Source organism: Triticum urartu, chromosome 2A (assembly GCF_056163025.1).
Source record: "Triticum urartu cultivar PI428250 chromosome 2A, HENAU_Tu73, whole genome shotgun sequence".
Classification (NCBI taxonomy): domain Eukaryota; kingdom Viridiplantae; phylum Streptophyta; class Magnoliopsida; order Poales; family Poaceae; genus Triticum; species Triticum urartu.
This window is the reverse complement of record NC_141874.1, coordinates 92,593,552-92,606,503: the sequence shown is the minus strand read 5'-3', so window position 1 is coordinate 92,606,503 and position 12,952 is coordinate 92,593,552.

Here is a 12,952-nt window from a genome sequence, read left to right as displayed (position 1 = left end):
TTTCAATGATATATTTCACATTATGTGCAATTCTAATGCCTTTCTCTCTCTCAAAATGCAAGTTATACCAAGAGAGGGGGATTGCCAACAGTTGGAATTCTGAACCTAAAAATCAACAGAAGAGAAAGCAATTCTCCGGAGCTCAAAACGAAGCATGGATTTTTGAGGAATTATTTTGGAATATATGAAGAATTATGGAGCAAAGGTATGCGAGAGGGGACACACTAGCTAGCCACATGGACAGGTGGTGTGGCCTACCCCCTGGCCGCGCTATGTGTCCATGTGGGGCCCTGGTGGTTCTCCTTTCAATGCCCTTTGGCCATAAAATCCCATTTTCCCTAGAAAAAATAACGAAAAAGTTTTGGGACTTTTCGCCGCCGTTTGCGAGGCAGAACAAAGGAGGAGCACTTTTGCTCTCACGGAGCAATTCTGTCTGGGAAACTTTCCTCTGGGTGGGGAAAATCGAAGCCTACATCATCGCCAATATTCCTTTCATCATGGGGATCATCAACACCATCTCATCTTCAAACCCTATTTCATCCTTTGTGTTCAATCTTTGTATCAAACCTCAAATTGGTACTCGGGGTGTTAGTAGTGTCGACTACATCTTGTAGTTGATGCTTGTTGGTTCAATTGGTGGAAGATAATTATGATCAGATTGTTAATCACTTATTTATACCCACTGATCATGATCAATATGATGAGTGGTGGTGCGGGTTGGTGGCGTGTCGACGGGCGATGGGCTGCATGGTGGTGGTGCGGGCCGGTGGTGGCGTCGGCGATGGTACTTTCGACAGTGCCTTGGCGCCGCGGGTCATGGTTGACTGGGTCGCGGGCGGCCCTCTCGCCATGGTTCTCCGGTGGGGGGGGGGGGTGCGACAGCAGAGGTGGTGGGCTACTCCCACCTAGTTGGGCCCTCGCAGCTGGGTGGCGGCGCTCGGCTCGGGAGGATTTCCCTTGTGGCGACTCTAGGCGGCGGTGACAGCTCGACAACCCTCCCTCTCTGGCATCTGGCGGCGGTCGGTGCCTCCCAGTGTTTCAGGCCTTCGACGCGGGGGCGGAACATGGTTCGGGGGGGAGGGCTGGAGCCAACACGGGAGTCGGTCGTTGCCATGGGCCACTTCTCCGCCTTCCCCTTCCCCCGGTCAATGTGGTCGCGGCCCTTCTCGAGGCAGGTTTGCCACCGGTAATTCTGGAGGTGGTTGGGGTTGCGGATCTGGGCAAAGTCGTGGCCTTTGGTAGCTTCGGGGTGGTCTCATGGCGGGGCAGCAGCCCTGGCAGTGGGAGTCATGTTGATCGTGGGCGGATTGCGTGGCTCGGATGGGCGCAGGAAACCATGGCCGCTCGGGTAGCATGACTGTGGGCGATCGCGGACCGGGGTGGCGGCAGAGGAGGTGAAGCTCCTCATGGTGGTGGTGTCCGTCGGCTCTAAGCGGATCCATTTTGCTCATCTTCTAGGTGCCTTGTAGTCGTTGAGGTTGTGTCTCGGTGCTCGGCATTCGTGTATCTTGCCTTGGGTGTGTGTGGCATGCGTTTGTATCGGATGCTTTGATGTTGTGTTGGTGCTTTATAATATAAAGCGGGGGGAAACCCTTTTTCGTCATCAATATGATGATTTGTAAGTAGCTCTATTTATTCTTGTGGACACGAGAGAAGCCTTGTTGCTAGTAATCATGTGAAGTCGATGCACGTTTAATGTTTTGATATTATGTTGTGTTGTTCTTTCTCTAGTCGTGTTATGTGAATGTCGATTACATGACACTTCACCATGTTTGGGATAGGGGAAGGCATTGTGGAATTATTTTGTAGATGATGGGTTACAGGAGTGATAGAACATAAATCCCAGTTTATGAATTATTCCGTAAGGGGCTGTTTTGGATCCAGTTGCTTAATGCTATGGATAGATTTATCTTAATTACTTCTCTTGTAGTTGCGGATGCTTGCATGGAGAGTATAATCATAAGTAGGTATTTGTTCAAGTTAGGATAGTACCTTAGCTCTCATCCACCCACACAACACTTATCAAGGCAATGAACGTACTTCAATGAATCATGGTGAAAGTAACCTGGCGATAGTCCCTGTGTCCCGAAGAGCTCTTTAATCACTATAAGAAGTATCACCGATTTGTCATTAGCAGGATTAAGCATTGGGATACTTACTTGCTATCTTGTCACTTGTTACCCTATTAAAAATTATCTTGCTACCAAATTATCTATCAAAACTATATTACAACACTTGTAGTGAAATCCTTGCTAAAAACTACCTATCAATTCCTTCTACTCCTCATTGGGTTCGACACTCTTTCTTATCAAAAGACTATGATTGATCTCCTATACTTTTAGGTCATCACGCGCCACCAGGATCCAGGCCCCCCAGATCGAAGCAGCCGCAAGGAAGTGCCTTGCCGTCACCGTCGGCCACGCGGACTTTTCCCAATAGCATCCTCTGGCGGCGGCATGGAAGGTGCTTACTCTCTCATAAGAGTGGTTGGGTAACCCCTAAACATAAGGCTGAAGTAACCTAGCAATAAGTATTTACCACAATGATATGTAGACCGTTATTCAACTACAGCTACAACTAATACTCCACCGAATACCGCTATCCATCATGCATCTCGAAGTATTAAGTTTATTTATGATCGATCGCAAGAAAATGTTACGCTTTGCAAGTTCAAAAGGAAAAGGCGGCACACTTACAACTCGTACGCGTCGCACCCCGACAGTCCGGCTCGCACGCCGCTCACCAGAGGGGACACACATTGTCACGCATTTTCACTAACATGTGGGACTGCAATTGAATAAACCGTCGATAGCCGAATTCTAATCGCTCGGCGCGCGTCGGCTGAGGAGAGACGGGGAAGGGAGAAGAGATCGCCCGCCCGCCATGCACGGACTCCAAGAAATATATATGGTGGTAATGTGAGGTGGGCCATGGGGGAGTCCGGAGTAAGTGAAGTAGAAAGGCACAAATGGTATGAACATGCATGGCATATAGGGTGTGTTTGGTTGCGTTCTCATCTCAGCATAGTTGTTCCCTTTTCATGCATGCTCAACTCAACACCCCTCTTCTTGCATGCTCTTTTCATGCATGCTTCTAGTGTATTTGTACTAAACTAGTGTGGACTCATGCACCCTCCATACACTCTACCAAACACCCAAAAGTGGGTCAAGAAGGGAACTCTTGGGCGGCATTTGTCTCTTACTACGTACTCCCTCCGTTCCAAATTACTCATCGTGGTTTTAGTTCAAATTTGAACTAAAACCACGACGAGTAATTTGGAACGGAGGACTAAAACCACGACGAGTAATTTGGAACGGAGGGAGTACCACTAAATGTTGTACGTGCACTGCACGGTGATGTTATGGAGTACGTGCCGAAGTACTCTACTACCACTATATTAGTTGGAGGCACATATTAGCTTTTATATTTGTTTACGTGTATGCCCCGAGACCTTTCAACTAGACGTGTCTTTCTCTCCAGGTCGCACTTTGTATCGTTCATACCACTAGTACAGTAGTACTACTACGTGTGGTCTCCGACCCAGAAGTGGAGACGCTCTACCATGCTTTTTTTTGTGCTAGGCTCTACCACGCTGTTCATGTCCCACTCCTTTCGCTGACGTGTGGGACATACAGCATGTGCCATGTTTGGCACTCTTCGTCATAAGAGTTGAAACGCTAGCATTCATCAGAAATAAAAAATAAATATAAATCAGCAGTGATACTATTTTTTTTTGAAAAAATTATCCCGATCTACCCCGGTCGTATCGCAGGCCCAACCATTCCCAGTGTAAGTTGGTCGGACGAAGGAACCATCATGACTTTGTTGAATTCCGCTTCTTCAAGAAAACTTACTGTACCCGCAATACTGCTACCACACGCGAAGAATGGACGGCACTGTACCACGTCATATCACTGAAACCCACTAGGCCATCCTAAAAAAAACCACTAGGCCAAACTAGCCCGCCTGTAGGTCATCTATTTTGGAACGGAGGGAGTACGTCTCTATACTGTTATGATTTTTTGTTGTACGTCTCTGTACTTTTTCTATGATTTTCCTACCCTATGAACCAAATGAGGCATGAATGTATCCGTGTCGACTAAGCCTACAATTTTAGGAGTTTGGGCTATTGGACGATCGACGACAGATAAGTATAAGCGTACCACGAGCTCATCAGCCCCAATGTTTCTCTTCGGTGAGTGTTTTGCAAGTACTATAGCTCGCATAGTAGCTAGCCTACTAACACTAAGAATCATCAAACAAGCCCTGCTGATATGATAAACAGTTCAAACTGACATCTAAGCATGCCATATATTACATCAAAAACTGGTGAGGATACATCTGTTTCCATAACTCGGAGAGGGTTCACATGATTCACTATCAAACAAAAGTAGCAAGTACCGCCCACAAAAGACAGTGCACTAGCCCTAAGATGGTTTGATAACACGCATCGTTCTGGTAATTAAACACATGGCAATGCAAACTACCCTGAAGGATTAGCGTGACCAACTATTTCTTGTCATTGATCTCTTGGGCAATGACCACAGCAGGGACAGCAGCATGTGAATCGATCTCTGGGGCGATGTCCACAGGACTGACCGCGACATCAGAATCGATCTCTGGGGCGATGTCCATAGGATGGACAGTGGCATCAGAATCGATCTCCGGGGCGATGCCAACAGGACGGATTGCGACATCAAAAACGATCTCTGGGGCGTTGTCCACAGGACGGGCCGCGACATCGGAATCATCAAGGACGTCCACCGGCACATGCACAACCCTAACATATTAGCAAGCACATTGCAAATAATCAAAAACCACAACTATGGTCATAAGCCATTATTTTTTACCTTGTGCAGCTCACTGGGGGATCCCATCCCTCCGGGGGCCATCTCCTCGTCCTCGATGGGGCCATCACCTTGCCAGGGGAATACTGCTTCTCAACGGCGACTATATCCTCAAACTCCGCCTTGAGCCTCGCATAGGTGGCCATCAGAGTTTTTGGGGTAGGCACGGTGGGGCCCTTGCTGTTCTTCCAACTTTCTTTGAGGAGTTCGTCCACCAACGTCGTCAACTCTTTGGCCAGTGCTTGTTTCTTGGAGTTCTTCGTCTCCATGGGTTGGCCCGCCAACATGGTCAACTCGTTGGTTGGTGCTCGCTTCCTGGAGATTGCTGTCTCTAGTGGGTTGTCCACCGGCAACTCTTTGCCTAGTGCTCTAGGATCCATTAATGAACTGACAAACAAAATGCAATCGAAAGGAAACCACAATCGCAATGAAAACGGGAAAAGAATAGGCTATGAGAATCGGTCGGTGCTTTGCAAAAAGAAGATTCTTGGAATGAAAATATAGCAGCATCACTAATTTGCCCACCTTTCCTTCGTCGGTACAGAAGAAAAATGGCAGAAGTGAGTAGTATGGAGTGAGGTTTTCTTCAAGAAAGGGGTTCAACGAGCGTTCGAGTGAAATGATGGTTCCTTCGTCCAGTCCAACTTCGAGGCCACTTTACCACTGCTGGTAAAGGCGTGGGTTTTGTGATATGACAGGATGAGTTTCGACTGTAGCACCTCGCTGTGATTTGGTGGATGGCACGCGGGTCCGGATGCTTTGATGTCCCGCATGTCGATAGAGTGGCTAGTCATATAGGAGTGCTCAATATTGTGCACCGCGACCAAGGCGGAGAGGAAAACGAGAGAACTGCGTAATTAATGCATGAGTTTAAATAGGGTAGTTTTGTAAAGTACGAGATACATTCCTCCAATCGCAAAATGCCTTGGTTGATGAGATTTGAGCCCTATAAACCAGAAGGGAGGGAGTACTGCATGCGGTTTAGTCTAGTCACTTGTTGAAATCTCTAGAAAGGCAAATACTCCTTTCCGGTTCACAGGGCTAAACTAGCAAGTACTAGTACTACAATAGTGGGATCAAATAGCAATTTTGTCTCATGCAAGAGCCTGGCTATATGCATGCTCCAAGGCACCGCACCACGCAAGCGTTGGCAACTGCCACGTTCGGGTTGTGCTTGGCTCTTCGCCTCTTCGAGAAGACGAACAATGATGTTACTCCTACTTCTACAGTATCGAATCCACTGTTGCATGTCCATCCACTTCGTGCGGGAGGGATAGTGTGTAGCGAAAGCTCCTACTAGTCCTGCCAGCCGCCATGCTCATGCGCGAGGGAGGGACACAACTTCATTGGCTACATGACAGGTGGGCCAACCACCTGTTGGGCCCACCTGTCATAGACGCAAAGGCAGGTGCAGTTAAGGCACCGGAGCTCAGTCCGCGAGGGAGAGGGCGTTGTAGTAATCAAACTTCTCGGTCTTGTACGAGTTGACGCGACACAACAAAGCACTGCACTCAATATAAGTCTTTTTACACATTTCAAATGGACTACAACATATGGATGTATGTAGACATATTTTGCTTCGTATGTAGTCACTTGTTGCAATCTCTAAAAATACTTATATTTGGAAACGGAGGGAGTACAACGCATGCATGCATGTCGTGACTTCCCTTTTGATACTTGCATGTGTTTATCTGATGCACCTTGCCAAATTTTGACTATAAATTTAACTAACCAAATTTTCATGCATGTCACAAAAAATTACGGGGCCGTTTGGATTGTGACTATGTTTGTCTTATGTTGCCACATTATTTTCCCCACACTTGCCTAACTTGAGTTTCTCAAATTGTTAGACACACTTTGGCTTACCTAAGGGAATCTTGCCACACTTTTTGTGTCTATGACATGTGGGGTTCACTGCTAATAAAAAAATTCTTGTCTTAGGTGTGGCTAATAAAAAAGACTTATATTTAGGAACGGAGGGAGTAGAAAATATAAATAATAATGCATGTTGGGGCAACCCACGTTTCCGAAAATTTTAGCCGTGGGCTTGTTCACAATTTTTATGAGGGGGTGGATACAAAGTGCGACCAGGCACACCGTAACACCACTTGGAACAAGCGGGTAGCTATCTCAAAAAACAATCAACAACTAAAAAAATGGCGACCTGGCACGTAGTACACAATTTTAAACGATTGTTTTGATGGAGTGAAAAAGGAAAACTACCCCACTACGTATATATAGGCTGGAGCCTCCGCGCTTGCTTGCTAGGGTTGCTCTATTCACACACTCTCATCCTCTCCATATCTAAACAAGATAGGGGTGGTAACACTGTCTTTCTCCCTTAAAAAACACCGTCTTTCTATCCTCACCACTGGTCACAGATCCGGACGTATCCTCCTCCGCCGGTGAAGGGGAGGAGGGGCAGCGTTTAGGCCGTCATCGACAGCGAGGGAGGAGACCCACTGCCGGCCGCACCGTTATCTCTGGCCGAGCGCCGGTGCAGGAGGTCCTCCGATCCCTTCGTCGTTTCCCTAGTGTGGGCGGATCCGGCCTCCCGCCGCCCACGTATCCACATCCCGACGACCTTCAGGTATATCTTCCTTCGAAAACGCCTTAGCTCTACTTCCCCAGCTCGCTACGTCGCTGCATGTGCATCATTTTCTACCTCTCAGCCCCTCTCGATCGGATGGTCCAACGTCACCTATTTTTTTTCTTCTATTGTTAGAGGTAAAGCTACTTCATGGAGTCGAATCTTGTACTTGGTTCAAACAAGAAATAAAGTGGGGGTGGGGGAATTTAGTATGTACATCGGACTTGGTACAAACAGGAAGGAAAGGGGGTGAAAGTAGTACAGACTGGTCATCCAACTGGTCTCTTGGTCGAAAAGGGAAATATCGGGGTAATGCTGTACACAGTGGGATGACCAGGACTAGATTTTTTATCCACACATAGGAGTAGGTGGCTAGAGTGAACAAAAATGGGACCAACCCAGATATGTCTCTTGGATGTTTGTTTCTCGGGGCAACAAACTCTGAATCACCACTTTATGCCCCTGTTTAGGTACATGGTGCTGGACTGCTGGTGCACCCACTATCCCATGCCCTTATACCGAATATTTAGCTGTTCTTAATCTAATGCCCCTGGTAAAATGAAGCCATGCCACTGTTATAAGCCATGACAAGTTTAGCCAAATGTTTTTGCTTGTAATTGTTTGAGACTTTGACTATTTCCATTGTAGCTTTTTGTGCAAACAGGGATATCCATTTCACCAGGTTGCTGTTGTGACCTTTTGGTGCACTGCACAAAACACTTCCTAAAAGAAGTGACTTTTGTGCTGTTTAACTAGAATGTTAGAATGGAATAGTTGATTCATTTCGGTGGAACTGCACAAAGGGAGATATGTCTTCCAATCCTCATCATCCATATTGGCGCCATAACCTTCCTTTAGGTAAGAATGATATTTAATGCATGTGTTCATCTCTATTTTGCGACTCCCATGAGAAAATAATGCTATTGTTTGCTAGTACACTTGTACTCCCTCACTGACAAAACCAATTCAGAAATAGAAGGCGAATCATGTAATTGGTTTCACCAACTGGTGAGGAGAAAGAGAAACAGAGGATGAAGAGGAGGAAGAAGAATAAACAGTTCCAAGGTGATCTTGCTGAAGCCAGAGGCCTCAGTCGAGGCCATTCAAGGGCTCCGGCAACGTCTACCTTACATGTGAGACGATCCTCCAGGGAGCCCTTCCACTTCTGCTGTCTCTCCTGCAAGGTCACTTAATTAATTAGGAGTACTTAAGTACCACTAATTTATTGCTGCCTAATTTTCCTGTCGGAGTTAAACAAATCTTTAGTAGCACCTTATGGTGAATCATGTACGTGTGTATGTTTGTCTATGGAGGTGAATAAAGTGGTGGACTAGGGAGGGCATATTATTAGTGTCATGACATAATAGTGCTATTGTTTTGCATGTCAATTTATTGCCATTGGTTTAATGAGGCAATGTTTTGCGTATTGTCCATCATGAATTTGATGCTACTGTTAGAGTAATATGCTAATGTCTTTCTATCCTTTCTCACCAAGCTAATGAAGGTTTCACCTTGTTCCTACTTGTGCAAACAGGGATCATGTTGTGCCAATCATACATTTTAGTGGAACTACACAAGACAATACAATGAACTGTATCCCAGCCAGTGCTTTAACTCTGCTAGAAGTTCTGGTAATCTTTCGATATAATCTCAGCACTGGTAAACAAGAGTGATTTCAACCATACATTTGACGTGCACAAAAATATATACTATTGAGTGATTCCAGTGAGTGCTTTATCATCTCTTATGGGACTACATGAATAAGCTTTTTTCCTTAGGTTTGTACCGGCCTAAGGCCTTCCTCCATATTAGTTTGTTGTCATCTCTATTTGTATCGTGCTACTGTCATGAGAAACTCCATTATCTTTGCACGTTAAAGTTTTGCAACCTATGATACATGGAAATGCTTTGAGTGTTGAGCTAATTGGCACTGATTAAATAAACAAATACCTCTCTTTAAGCAAGACTACTATGTTGCTAACTTTACCCATTAAGATAATGAGTGTCGGTGTCAAAACCGGCGGATCTCGGGTAGGGGGTCCCGAACTGTGTGTCCAAGGCGGATGGTAATAGGAGGCGGGGGACATGATGTTTACCCAGGTTCGGGCCCTCTCGATGGAGGTAATACCCTACGTCTTGCTTGATTGATCTTGATGATATGAGTATTACAAGAGTTGATCTACCACGAGATCGTAGAGGCTAAACCCTAGAAGCTAGCCTATGGTATGATTGTCTGTTGTCCTACGGACTAAACCCTCCAGTTTATATAGACACCGGCAGGGGCTAGGGTTACACAGAGTCGGTTACAAGGGATGGGATCTACATATCCGTATTGCCAAGCTTGCCTTCCACGCCAAGGAAAGTCCCATCCGGACACGGGACGAAGTCTTCAATCTTGTATCTTCATAGTCCAACAATCCGGCCAAAGGATATAGTCCGGCTGTCCGGAGACCCCCTAATCCATGACTCCCTCACTAGCCCCTGAACCAGGCTTCAATGACGATGAGTCCGGCGCGCAGATTTGTCTTCGGCATTGCAAGACGGGTTCTTCATCCGAATACTCCATGGAAGATTTTGAACACAAGGATAGTGTCTGGCTCTGCAAAACAAGTTCCACATACCACCATAGAGAGAATAATATTTCCACAAATCTAATCTGCCGACTCGTTTTGCAACATGACATCATGCCATGGCCCAATCATTATTCGAACTGTTTTCTCAACCAGCACCACACATATCGCGAGGCGGTTTTCTTGACACGTCTTGTCGAAGCAGAGATCGTGTCCCCTTATCACGGGATTCTCATCAATACGGATGTGGGTAACCCAACCGCGCCATCAATTACGGCACTTGGGGGATAAGCAATTTTACCAGGCAACTGGGGAGGCACATCGCCTCTTTCGCCCTTATAAAGGGACAAAGATTCACCCTTTTTACCCACGCCTTCTTCCTCCTTGCTTATCCATTCTCGCACACTCGAGCTCCAACGCTCAAGTTCGCGTATTTCTCCTCAAACCGCTCCAAGCATGTCTGGAGCAGGAGGCAAGTGGATGGTCTCCTCCGTCACGGAGGAGAACATCACAAAGCTACGGGAAGCCGGATATCTGGCCGCGGATATCACGCACCAGCTGCCAGATGTGGGGCAGATCATCCCTACGCTCGAACCCCATGAGAGGGTAGTTTTTATTACCCACTTTGTCCGCAGACTGGGATTTCCCCTCCACCCATTTGTCCGCGGGCTCATGTTCTACTACGGGCTGTGTCGGTGTCAAAACCGGCGGATCTTAGGTAGGGGATCCCAAACTGTGCGTCTAAGGCGGATGGTAACAAGAGGCAGGGGACACGGTGCTTACCCAGGTTCGGGCCCTCTCGATGGAGGTAATACCCTACATCCTGCTTGATTGATCTTGATGATATGAGTATCACAAGAGTTGATCTACCACAAGATCGTAGAGGCTAAACCTAGAAGGTAGCCAATGGTATGATTGTATGTTGTCCTACGGACTAAACCCTCCAGTTTATATAGACACCGAAGGGGGCTAGGGTTACACAAAGTCGGTTACAAGGGAGGAGATCTACATATCCGTATTGCCAAGCTTGCCTTCCACGCCAAGGAGAGTCCCATCCGGACACGGGACAAAGTCTTCAATCTTCTATCTTCATTGTCCAACAGTCCGGCCAAAGGATATAGTCCGGCTATCTGGAGACCCCCTAATCCAGGACTCCCTCAGTAGCCCCTGAACCAGGCTTCTATGACGATGAGTCCGGCGCGCAGTTTTGTCTTCGGCATTGCAAGGTGGGTTCTTCCTCTGAATACTTCATAGAAGATTTTGAACACAAGAATAGTGTCCGGCTCCGCAAAATAAGTTCCACATACCACCGTAGAGAGAATAATATTTCCAAAAATCTAATCTACTGACACGTTTAGCAACATGACATTATGCCAGGGCCCGGTCTTTATTCGAACCGTTTTTCTCAACCAGCACTGCACATATTGCGAGGCAGTTTTCTTGACACGTCTTGTCGAAGCAGAGATCGTGTCCCCCTTATTACGGGATTCTCATCAATACGGACGTGGGTAACCCAATCGTGCCCGTTGGTATGACTCCTCGATTTTAGGCAAGTCCCAAACGGCCACGGGGAGGACGCTTGATATTCGCTCTCTTTATAAAGAGGCTAAGTCCTGTCCTTTTTTCCCTCTCGTGCTCAATCGAATCCTTCCCCCGCCTCAAGTTCCAACACCCAAGGGTCAGGTCAGGCGCTTCGGACCTTCAACCATGTCCAGATCCAACCTTCAAGGTCGGTGGATGCCTTCTATGTCACAGAGGAGGACATCAAGAAGCTAAGAGAGGCCAGATATTTGACTGACGAAATCTGGCACAGGCTGCCTGCTCGAGGGCAGGTCATTCCCACTCCCAAACCCGGCGAGAGCGTTGTATTCATCTGTCACTTCTTCTGAGGGCTAGGCCCCGCTCTGGATCCCTTTGTTAGGGGGCTCATGTTCTATTATGGGCTGGATTTCCATGACCTGGCCCCGGATTCCCTCCTTCACATCTCGTCGTTCATCGTCGTGTGTGAGGCCTTCTTCCACATTACCCCACACTTTGGCCTGTGGCTCGAGACCTTCAATGTGAAGCCGAAGATGATCAAGGGGCGGCACACAAAGTGCGGAGGTGCCGTTATAAGCAAAAGCGCTGATGCTCCATGGCCAGAGGGTTCCTTCCCAGAGGTGTCCAGTCTGTGGTAGTGGGAGTGGTTTTATATCACAGCTCCCTGAAGTACCAAGTGGGTAGCCGCCCCTGCCTTTCGCTCGGGCCCCCCACCACAACGGACTTCATGGATCAATAAGGGGCTGAACTGGGGGCCAGTAAATGATGTGCCGATATTGCAGAGTCACATTCGAGATCTCCTCGAGAGAGATGTCAGCCTGGTCTCGGTAATGCAAGTCATGCTAGTTCGTCGGGTCCCGCCTTGCAAGCATCGACCCCTCCGTATGTGGGAGTTCAACCCGGAAGGACCGCGAATTATTCAGCACTTCCTCGGCATGACGCTCGAAGAGATGTACAAATTGTTCTTCGGACCGCAAATAAGGTGTCCGGACACCACTGAGGATGCGGGTCTGAGCTGCAATCGCCCAGATACCCAAGTAAGTAAGCCCGTGGCCGAACATGCTGTCTTTTTATTTATCATAACCTTATTATGAAAAGTCGTTCTTTGACCAGGACTGGGTAACAAAGGCGAAGATGATCAGGTGTTCGACCCCCCTTCCCGAAGGTTCAGCAAATCCAGTACTAGCCAGAATGCTCGAACCGGCGCCTTATCAAGCGCCCTCAGGGGAAGATAAAGGGGAGAACAAAGAGGCTGAAAGCGGGCCTCGCTCATTATTCATCCAAATCAAGGGAATTAGCGCCTCCGTGAAGGAGGATAACCAGGGAGAAGAATCTGAAATTCCCTCTCCCCAAGGAAGGAAGAGGACCACCTCTGAAGACCTGGAAACAAAGGTTTCCAAACGGGG